The sequence below is a fragment of the Peromyscus maniculatus genome, chromosome 3 (genome assembly GCF_049852395.1).
Source record: "Peromyscus maniculatus bairdii isolate BWxNUB_F1_BW_parent chromosome 3, HU_Pman_BW_mat_3.1, whole genome shotgun sequence".
NCBI lineage: Eukaryota > Metazoa > Chordata > Mammalia > Rodentia > Cricetidae > Peromyscus > Peromyscus maniculatus.
In genome coordinates this window covers 33,237,678-33,248,830 of record NC_134854.1, presented here as the reverse complement: position 1 = coordinate 33,248,830, position 11,153 = coordinate 33,237,678, and the positions used below count along the sequence as shown (strand labels likewise).

General features: G+C 37.6%; 1 pseudogene; it reads left to right on the top strand.

Moving 5' to 3' along the window:
* The first annotated feature begins 10,635 nt into the window (after positions 1–10,635).
* LOC121828460 (small nucleolar RNA U3) lies at positions 10,636–10,808 on the top strand (annotated as a pseudogene).
* Positions 10,809–11,153: the final 345 nt, after the last annotated feature.

The following is an 11,153-nucleotide window of genomic DNA, read 5'->3' as shown; positions in this document are numbered from 1 at the left end:
TGATAAAAGCAAAGGGTTGCATCCCCACATCATCACAAGCTTCTCTACTACTCACTTTTCATAAGAACTATGTTAGCTAACATCTCCATAGCCTTATGAAAGGCATGAAGAGATTGCATATTCAATCAACAAACACTCCCCCAATTACAGATATTTCTGACACTGAACCTTACAGACAGGAACAGTTGGCATACTCTAAAACAAACATCTTATTGTTAGCTCAACAAGCACCTGGTAAAATACCAAGTCATGTAAATAAAAGAGGCTTTGGGTGTTTTTTTTTTCTTTTGTTCTTAGTTTTTAAACTTTACTTTCAAAAAAGCTGTAATTCACCCTTATGGACTCCACAGTGTGCTAAAGATTGGAGAGTAGATTATATAAAATCTCAGTTGGTCCCTGCTGGAAAGAAGGGCAGCAAAGGGCAGAGAGCTTCATGCTCTGCTGCTTTCTCTCTCTCTTGTCTTCTGAAACTTCTTCACCCTATAAATCTCCAAGCGCTCTGTCTTTCTCGTGGGCTGGCAATAAGTCACTGCTTGATCCTGTTCTTTGGGAAGACTGATAAAGAAGTGGTACCTCGGGACTTGTTTTTTGAGGATGGAGTCTCAGGAAACAGGAACTTCCTGGGTTGCTAGCCCCCCAGGTTCAGATATAAAACAAAATCCTGCCATTTACACTGGAAGGTAATCTCCTGCAAGTGTATTTTATATATTATGTGAAAATAGCATCTTCGTATAGTCAAGGATTTCCACAAGGTGCCTTTGTGTTATTTCATGTCAGGCTTTAGATTACAAGGGATAGGGGCATGTGATAAGACCCTAAATCCTTGCACTTTTGCAACATATTAATCCTTATTCTCTCAGTCCTCTCTCCTGAAAGATTGCTAAACCTGGTTGATCATGAGAACCACTGGGAAGCCTTCATTCTTATGCTGTTTTACTTTTAAAAAATAACTTTCTAATATTCTGGTGATTGTATAGGTTTAGAAAATATTCTATTCTGAAAATAACGAAGTCATTCTAATCAGTGAGCCCCGTCCCCACTTGTCCTTCTCCACAGAAATGTGTCTATTTCATCTTCTATTGTTATACTTCACAACTTGGAAATTCCTTGTGAGAGGGATACAGTGTGAGGCCAGGTGATTGAGAAGAATGTATTAAAGAGGATGAAGTTGGCCACAGTCTCAGATTGGTGAAGATGGTTTGGTCAGTTGACAAGTATTTCTTAAGCATTCGTACAACAAAGAAGTCCTGGTCAGTGGTTCATCAGGCGGAAGAATGAGGCAAGAAGGGTACTCAAACAATGAGGTGTTAACTTGTTAACATTTCAAGAGGGAAGTAATTTTGAATTAGCATTTCAGTGAAGAGCTTTTCTTTGAAATTCATGTACTCAATAGTAAGGTTTAGACTTCATAAGCAATCAGAAGCCATAGGAAATTTTGGCAGGCAAGTAACTTTACCTGTGTGTTTTAGAAAGCTCTGCCTTGGCAGGCAAGACGGCTCAGTAGGAAAGATGCTTGGTGCCAAGCCCGATGGCCTGAGCTTGATCCTCAGAATCTACGTGGTGGAAGGAGAAAATAAACTTCTACAATTGTGCTCTGACATGTACACATGAACCATGGCACTCACCACACTCCCATAAACTATATAAATAAATAAATGTTTAAAAATTAAAAGGAAGAAAGAGTTCTGTCTTGGGGCTGGGGTGATGGCTTACTCAGTAAAGTGTGGCCTGTAATTCTGAAGACTAAAGTTAGATGCTCAGTACCCATGAAAAAGCTGGATACAGATAGTGTGTGCTTACAAAAATCCCGGTGCTTGGAGGTCAAGATGGGAGGTGCTGCCTAAGCAGTCTAGAGAACTGAGTCAGTGTGCCCCACGTTCAGTGAGAGACTTCATCTCAAAAATGAAGGTAGAGAGCAATCGAGGAAGACACTAAATGAACAAGTCAGAGCACAGTTGTAGAAGTTTATTCTCTCTTTCCACCATGTAGATTCTGGGAATCAAGCTCAGGCCATCGGGCTTGACACCAAGCATGCACCACTCCCTAGCATGTGTGCATGTGCAAACACACACACACACACACACACACACACACACACACACACACACACACACATACACACACACACACACACACGGAGGGAGAGAGACAGAGAGACAGAGAGACAGAGAGAGAGTTCAAGAAGGACCATCCTACCATCAGTACAGACTCAGTGTAGACAGACTAGGAAAGAGACTATTAGGAAAAACTGTAATTACCTGGTAATAATAATGATAGACAGCAGATGTTAATTATAGAGCATTTAACTTTCATTAACTCAGTCTGCGCTATAAAATATATAAAAACAAATTCCATGTATTCTAGAGAAGGTATCTAGAGGTAAGGGGATAAAACTGAAACTAAGCACAAGAGAAAATGCTTGGGAAGATTTTTAAGAGATGAGATTTGGAAAACAAATGTGAAGCACTTGTAGATCACTTGAGATGACTTTTCTTTGATAGATACTGATTTTGGAAGAGTAGTTAATGTCATATATTACTACTTCTAGACATGGAAGGTAATTTTTTATATAATTTATGATTTGTATTCACTATTAGTACTTTTTATTCTCTTCCTATAATTAAAAAATTACTATTATAGCTTTTAAAACCTTTGCTATTACAAAGAAACCTACCATTTGTGGTCAGTATAATTTTTGACTTATAAGTTGTTGAAAGGATGGTTGTACAGTGTACTTTTCACAATCCTTCAAGGAACTGATGTCTATAGATAGGGTAGTGGTACACTACAATAAAATGATACTGTCAAGGGGTGGGATTTAGTCAGACTTTGAAGAACCAGTTCATCTGAATGGACACACAACATAGACACAAATGGAGAATTTGGTAAAAGAACAACATTTTTGTGTATACTTTATGTGTTCTGCCACTGGTGTGTTCAAATCTAAAAGAAAATAAAAACATTACCAAATACTTCTTTTTGTTCTGTTAAGGACCACTCATATGGATTAAAAGAAGTAATAACAGTTATCAACTTGAAGTGAACTCTGAGCACCAAAATATACAGTCTTAGGGTTTCTACAGCTGGGAAGCGACACCATTGCCATGGCAACACTTATAAAGGAAAACATTGAATTGGGGCCAGCTTACAGGTTCAGAGGTTTAGTCCATTACCATTAAGGTAGGAAAGGGCAGCACACAGGCAGACATGGTGCTAGAGAGAAAGCTGAGAGTTCTACATCTGGACAGGCAGGCAACAGGAAGCAAGAGTCACATGGTCCTGGCTTGAGCATCTGAAACCTCAAAGCACACTCCCAACTAATGACATGGAGACATATTAATAATCTTGGGAACTTGGCCTTAGCTTAGGCTTATTCCACTCGTTCTTATAACTTAATTTAACCCATATTTTTATTAATCTACATTCTACCATGCGACTTTTACCTCTCCCTCATTTTGTGTCTCTGACTCATTCCACATCTCTGTGGTGTCTTTCACATGCCTAGATTCATCTCTTCCCTCCTCTCTCCCTGCCCAGAAGTCTTGCCTTATACCTCCTGCCTAGCTATTGGTCGTTTAGCTCTTTATTAAAACAAATCACAGTAATATATCTTCACATGGTATACAAATATCCCACAACATTTCCCCCTTTTAGTCTAAATAAAAAGGAAAGGTTTTAACTCTAACATAGTAAAACTATATACAATTATCAGATAAGAATTACATTTACAATGTCCAGTCCATTAGTATTGACAAGTTCAAAGAAAATACTCAGTTATCTATCCTATCTTGTTGAATCCAAAGTTTTGTACCTAAATCACTTTCTATGCCAACTTGCATGACCAACCAACCCAAAACTAATTTTTTTAGACTTCAAATCATTTTTCTTATATAAACAACTTAAGCATTTATGTTTCTCAACCTTATATACTTTATACCTCTTTTGTGAATTTCTTTTTTTATTTGGTAACAAAGAAAATTGTAACTATAACTTTCTAGTCTTTAATTCCATCAAAGACTCAAGAACGATATATTACCTTTGTAAACAGGAACTACAGAGCAAACAACTTCCAAAACTATAGAAATGACAGAGACATCTGGTTGCCTGGACAGTCACCCAAGGTTCCTCTGTAATGTTAGGGAATCCTTCTTTGGCTTACAGGCCTAGAATATCTGACAGACTTTCTTGTGAAGCAGGAATTTTGAAGGACTGTCCTACCTTGTCTGGCAAAGTTTGGCTGTGGCCTTCTTTTGTGTCCTGTTCATTCTATTTGAACAGCACACTGTCAGAACCCGAGGCAAGGGCAGTTTCTTGCCCAAATGACTAACTTTGCCACATTGAAAGCAAACTCCATATGGAAGTTCTTTGATGCTCTTCCTCCTCTTTTGAAGTAAAGTGATGCTGCCAGGAGCAGACGTGTCTCACTGTCATGAAAAGCTTTATGTTATTAAAACATTTTAAATGCCACATTCTACAGGTCTTTGAAGTGTTTGAAGACCATGTATCTATTTAAAATATATCTCTGTTTGACTTTGAAAACATACCTAACATGACTATAAGTTTGATTGTTATAAATGACTACCTACTAACCTGCATTTCTTTATTATCCTACATAGCTTTTAAGTACTAGAAATTTACATTACATTGCTAAATGAGGTACATAGGTAAAATACCTTAAACAAGAGTAGAAACATACAGTATAGCTAAAATAACATTAAAATTTTGTCAGTATACAAAAATCCATATCGCCGGGTGTGGTGGCGCATGCCTTTAATCCCAGCACTTGGGAGGCAGAGGCAGGCGGATCTCTGTGAGTTCGAGGCCAGCCTGGGCTACCAAGTGAGCTCCAGGAAAGGCGCAAAGCTACACAGAGAAACCCTGTCTCGAAAAAAAAAAAAAAAAAAAAAAAAAAAACAAAGAAAAACAAAAATCCATATCAATGTAAAATATTTGAGGCTAGTAATTGTTTTTTAGTTCAAAAGTAGATGCAACAATCCACTCTTCTATCCCATCATTTCCAAACTATATCCCCCCCTTTTTCACTTCAGAAAGAGATGCCTGAATCTAATCTCCTTTGTTCAGCTTTTTTCCTGCCCATGACCAGTAACAACTTGTTACCAACCCCTCTAAACAATGACAAACATCCATATACCACCAAATGACCAAAAACCATCCACCTCACCTCTTGGGAATATGGGCATTGTTCTCTAGACTACTTCCTATTGTCTGGGGGCAATGGAATTTTTAGAAAACCTTGAGAAGATTGGGATATTGATCCAGTCCTGAGAGAGCTAGTGGTGTTGTTCTTTGTTTAGTCTCTGTGTAATGGGAAAGTGTAGCATTATCTGAGGTTTTGGCTGGATAGTCTGTGAGGCTGGACCATCTCAGCTAGCAGCTTTGAAATTGTTCTGAATGAAAATTTTGAGAAAACTGCAACAGAGGCATTCTGAGAGGCTGAATCACTTGGACTACTTGACTTCATTGGGATTTGGTCCATTTTTTTTTCTGGAAACACATAAACTTTTAAAGGCAACATATGTATTTGCATTAACACAAGTATGGAATGTCCAGTGTACACAAGTCAGTTAAAATGATTTTTTTGTTTTGTTTTTTGTTTGGGCAGGTAAAAGGCATCTGTCAAATTTATAAATTTGTTTGGATTGTATAGCCAAACCTATATCCACACCATATGAAAGGATGGCATGTAATAATAAGTCACAAGGGTTCTGTAACCAACAAGATTTATCATGTCTCAATAACCAAACGAATGGAAACACATGAACTATGAACCAAAGGCTGAGGGGCCTCCAACTGGATCAGACCCTCTGAATAGGTGAGACAGTCGATTGGCTTGATCTGTCTGGGAGGCATCTAGGCAGTGGGACCAGGTCCTGGGTTCGTTGCATGAGTTGGCTGTTTGAAACCTGGGACTTGTGCAGGGACGCTTGGCTCAATCTGGGAGGAGGGGACTGGACCTGCCTGGACTGGGTCTATCAGGTCAATCCCAGTCCTCGGGGGAGACCTTGATCTGGAGGCAGTGGGAATGGGGGGTGGGCTGGAGGGAAGAGGAGGGGGGCAGGAAGGGAGAGAACAAGGGAATCTGTGGCTGTTATGTAGAACTGAATAGTATTGTAAAATAAAATAAAATAAAAAGATTTATCATGTCTCATACAGTCTCAGAGCTGCTCCCATATTAGATGGATCAGCATATATTTCACCTGTCCTGTAGTCTTTCTTGGTTTCTTTTTTCATGTCTGTAGCCAAGATTCTCAGAGATCTCCCTCAATTAAATCTGATCTTCATTAATTTTGAAGAGAACTATAACTGTTCGTTTCCTATGGAAACAAAGGCATAAACTCTTTCCTGACAAAACATTTAAAACAAAAAATACAAACGTTGATTTAATTTAGCAGTATTCATAATCCAATGTCTCTCAGAAGCTATTGCTTTTTTAACATTAGCATCGGTTTTAGTTTGGGTTTTTATTGCCATGAAAAGACACCATGACCATGGCAACTCTAATAAAGAATACATTTAATTGGGGTGGCTTGCTTACAGTTTCAGAGGTTCAGTCCATTATCATCATGGTGGGGGCATGACACCATGCAGGCAGACATGATGCTGGAGCGGCAAGTGCTACATCTTGCAGGCAACAGGAAGTCAACTGACTGTCACACTGATGAAGCTTGAGAAAAGAGACCTCAAGGCCCACCCCGCAATGATACACTTCCTCCAACAAGACCACATGTACTTCAACAAGGCCACAACTCCTAATAGTGTCACTCCCTTTGGGGACCATTTTCTTTCAAATCACCACAGCCTTTAAAAAATTCAAAGTTAAGCAAACACCATACAGGATCCAGACTCACTGTGAATTTCCCATCTTTATGTGGATTTTTTTATATTACTTTATTTTTTTGAAGACTTTATTTTATTATTTTTAAGCTATTTATTTTTTGTATGCCTGTCTATACCTATTATCTTTTCTTTCTTTAGCATCTAAGCATATTTTTAAACATTTTGTACCTTTTTAGTATTTATATCTATGAGTCTATGGGGATCATTATTATTCAAATTACCAAATACACCCAATAAAAGATTCCAGATATGTGTTATTTCATTGAAGGGAGAAGAAATAAGAGGGATACAAACTAAAACTAAGCTTCATTTATTTAATTAGTTATTTTTGTGGAGTGGAAATTGAACCTATGACCTTGCACATGCCAGACTAGTATTATACCACTGAGGTATATCCTCAGGCCTTTAAACATTGCTGATAATTAATAGAAGTAATGTCAACCTCAACAATAATAAAAATGTAGACATAAATACAGCATAACGAAGCATAGAAAACCGAAGCTTCTGAGGTTTGTACCTGGATAAAGAGAGAAAGTACATAAAACTAGGAAAATACTGGTGTGCTAGTAGGTGGCATTTTTAGCTTAATCCCAATTTTATTACTAAAGTGTTTAAATCACTTTGGGTTCATAGATATAAACAAATATACATATAATATATATGATATACATACATATATATATGAACATTGTTGTAAAAAACTCACTTATATTCTTTAAATGTGAGCCTTCCTTCACATAAAATTATTACCATTTATATTTTATTTAATACTTTTTCTGAAACCAAGCTTCCTGTACAAGGTAATTTTTCTTCCATGCAAAGAGAACTCATTCTAGGATTTTAAATAATAATTTATGCTGTTCCTGATATTACAAATATTGAATTGTTAATAAATATCCTTCTTGATGTCAATAGTTGCCATAAAAACTAGGAAGGAATAGTTTTGCTCTGGAGTCCCAGCTTCAAGTCCTCCCCTCAAGCATTAAAAATAAATCTGTCATGCAGTTGCAACCAAGATTCTCTGTTTTCACTTCCCAAAGCCTTATTAGATGGAGTTGCTCCTCAAAATGTGTGTGTGTGTGTGTGTGTGTGTGTGTGTGTGTGTGTGTGTGTGTGTGTGTGTGTTGAGGGAGGTGTCTTGGAAGGCATTCAAAGGGCAGGGTGCTATTGACAGATACATAAGCATTGCCAATGCCTGGTTTGCAAAAAGAAATTTCAGTGATGGATATTAATTTGTGACAGTTTTGTTTATAATAAAATGTAGTCAACCTAAAGACAACTCTGTCAACTTTTAAAACAGGAAGAACAGAATGAAAGCAGAATGATCTAAGAGTGGACTCTAGTGCACCCAGAGTGATCAGTTATTTCTTTCATAACTGACAGGAAAATAAAGCAACTCAGACCATGGAAATATAATTCTCTATGCAGTGCATCCATATCTTAAATTCCCCTTTCCATTGCATACAACTGCAGTGTCATCTTGGTAGAAGCTCTCTTGTTGGTAAGATATTTTATTTTGGGCACATTATATTATATGCATGATGTTCCTGACAGTTTGCTTTCCTGTGTCTCTGAATGCAAATAGAACCCATCCACTGTTTTCTCTTACACACTTCCTGCAAAGTCATTCAGAGTTAGTGGCAGTGGCCGGAGACACCTTTGCTTTGCAATGAATAGTCAATGAAACAATGTAGGTAGGTCATTTAATACAGTTGTAATCGATTGCTGCTGTTGCCTTTCCGGCCAAGCTGTTGTGCAGGAACAGATTTTTAATTAAATAAATAGCTGGGTCGGCAGGCAGGTGCATCTGGGCAAGCAACCTGCGTCTGGATGTGGTTTGCAGTGGTTGCTTGGCAACACAACATAGACAGTCTCTGAACAACAGCTGCACCCTCTGTTAGCAGCTCGCAGATGCTCACACCTCAGAGGATGGCGTCAGAAATAATGATTTGTGAATAATAGCTCATGGAGCTCTCTAATACATGGGGAAGGGGAAGCTTGAGTAATGAAGGTCAGAGACATTTCAGCCTGTTATGGTGCATGTGAAGTTGCATTTAGCAAAATTGCTAGGGAAAAAAAGACAAAAACATTACTCCTATACCCTACAAAAGGAAAAGAGAAAATGAATATATAACTTATGAAGAGTGCTTCTGTGTATATTACTTCATTTAATTCTTTCAATAAGTATCTATGATAAATGTTACTACAGCAAGCAAGCTACTAGGTTTCAAGGAATTTAAATCACTTATAAATATAAACTTCTATGATTAATTTAGTATGCAAATTTAAAACTGTGTGGCAAATAGAAATTCAAGACAAAATGTTTAACATATTATAAGATAAAATATGTGTAATGTAATAACTGTTACTACCAGCAACTGGTAGCTGTGTTGGCATCTAAATACATTTTTTACATAATGCCTAAGGAGCATGCTCACATTTAATACAACCCAAAACTCGAGTCATCTGGCATATCGAAACTAATTAGAAATAAAATAAAATATAGGCCTGGAAACAATGAGTCTCTGTACTAATAAGAATGTGTAATTAAGTTGTGATGAACCAGAATCCCTACTATTTTATTAGGATCAAATTATCCCATGCCATGAACATATGGCCCCAACTTTCACTTGGCTTTTGGTATAAAGTTAGCTAAGTGAAATTATTAGTGCATTTACTATATTCATTTTGGCAAAACAGAAGATGTGCTTTAACATTATCTGAAAATACAATATTATGCTTTTAAGGGATTCCACAATGCCAAGTCAATCTGTATGTGGTGTTTTTTGTTTGTTTGTTTTGATTTTTTGCCCCTAGCTGTCATCCTACGCACACATGGGTATGGGAACTGAAGGACAGAATCAGATTGATGGAATCACACAGATGAATCTGCATGTACTTGCCTGTGATGACACGATCAGATTTTCCCTGTGTTTGTGACAAATGGAGTGTATGTAACAGTGAAGCATCTCCAATACATAAATATCAGTAGATTTTATCCTTTTGATAACGTCTAAGAAGCAAAGTCTATTCTTTTTCAAATTTATGTTCCAATAAAATATATGTTCAAATATTGTATGTATGTATACTATACTATTTTCCTGTTAATTTTTGGATAAAAGCTATTTATTTTTTCCTTTTAAATACTTAAAACCTTAAGTTGGCTAAACAGCATTTTGTAAGTTGTCACTTTGAATGACCAGCTCAGTTCTTTTATTTGTTTTTACTTTATGTGTGCATGTGTGTTCGTGTGTGTATTTGTATTCGTGTGTGCATGTGTGTGTGCATATGTTGAGGGTGCATGTGGAAAACAGAGATGAACCTTGGGTATTGTTCTTAGGAACTGTCCACTTTGTTTTTGTGAGACAAGGCGTTTACCTGGTACCCAAGGCTCATGGATAAGACTAGGCTGCCCAGCCATCGAGCCCCAGGGAGCTGTTCGTCTCCACCTCCCCAGCTCTGGGATTATAAACCCACATAACCATACCTTGCTTTGTACATGGATTCGGGGGATTGAGCTTGCACAGCTAACACTTTGCCAAGTGAGCTCTGTCCCATCCCTTAAAAAGAATAAATATTGAAACTCCAACAACTGAATATATAAATTGTGATATAGCATTGAGTTAATTCCATGGTGTGTCGCTAAAGTGGGTTGGTTATTCCTTGTTGAATCAACAAATTGTGCATAACCTAGTGTTTCTTTCATAATCATCTCCTGGATCTTGGTGAATCTACTGAATCAATAAAGAATCCATTCTCTAAGGGGTAGTGTCTTCAAAGACAATACTGTTTGGACTCATTTTTGTAGTGTTACCAGAGAAATTTCTTAGAGCCTGTAGAGTTCTAGGAAGCAAGAGGAGGCACACAGCCTTCTCCCCGCAGCATGAAGCCATGGCTGTTGATGACCATTGTCCTTAGGAGGGGTTGTGGGAAGATGGCAACTGAATGCCTCTGTTTGGGAAAAAAGGAAAGAAAGATTTTCAAGAGTAAATAAAAACTTTCCCTGTTGAAGAAGACCAAATGTTTTGATTGGACACATAATTGCATTTTAGGGGGAATGCAATCCTCCACTACTACTTAACCCATAGACAGACCTCAATGCTTAGCAAAATTGCAAGTAATACTCAAATCATTTCACTCATTTACTCTCCAGTGTTTTGTATGTACTGAGGGCAGGATGGAAAATTACCCTTTCTGGGCATTTAAGAGTGTGTTTTGATGAGTAGTTCACCACATAGAGTTTTCTACCATTGAAGCTGGCCATACCGGTTTATACAGGTACATTTAATTTGTAA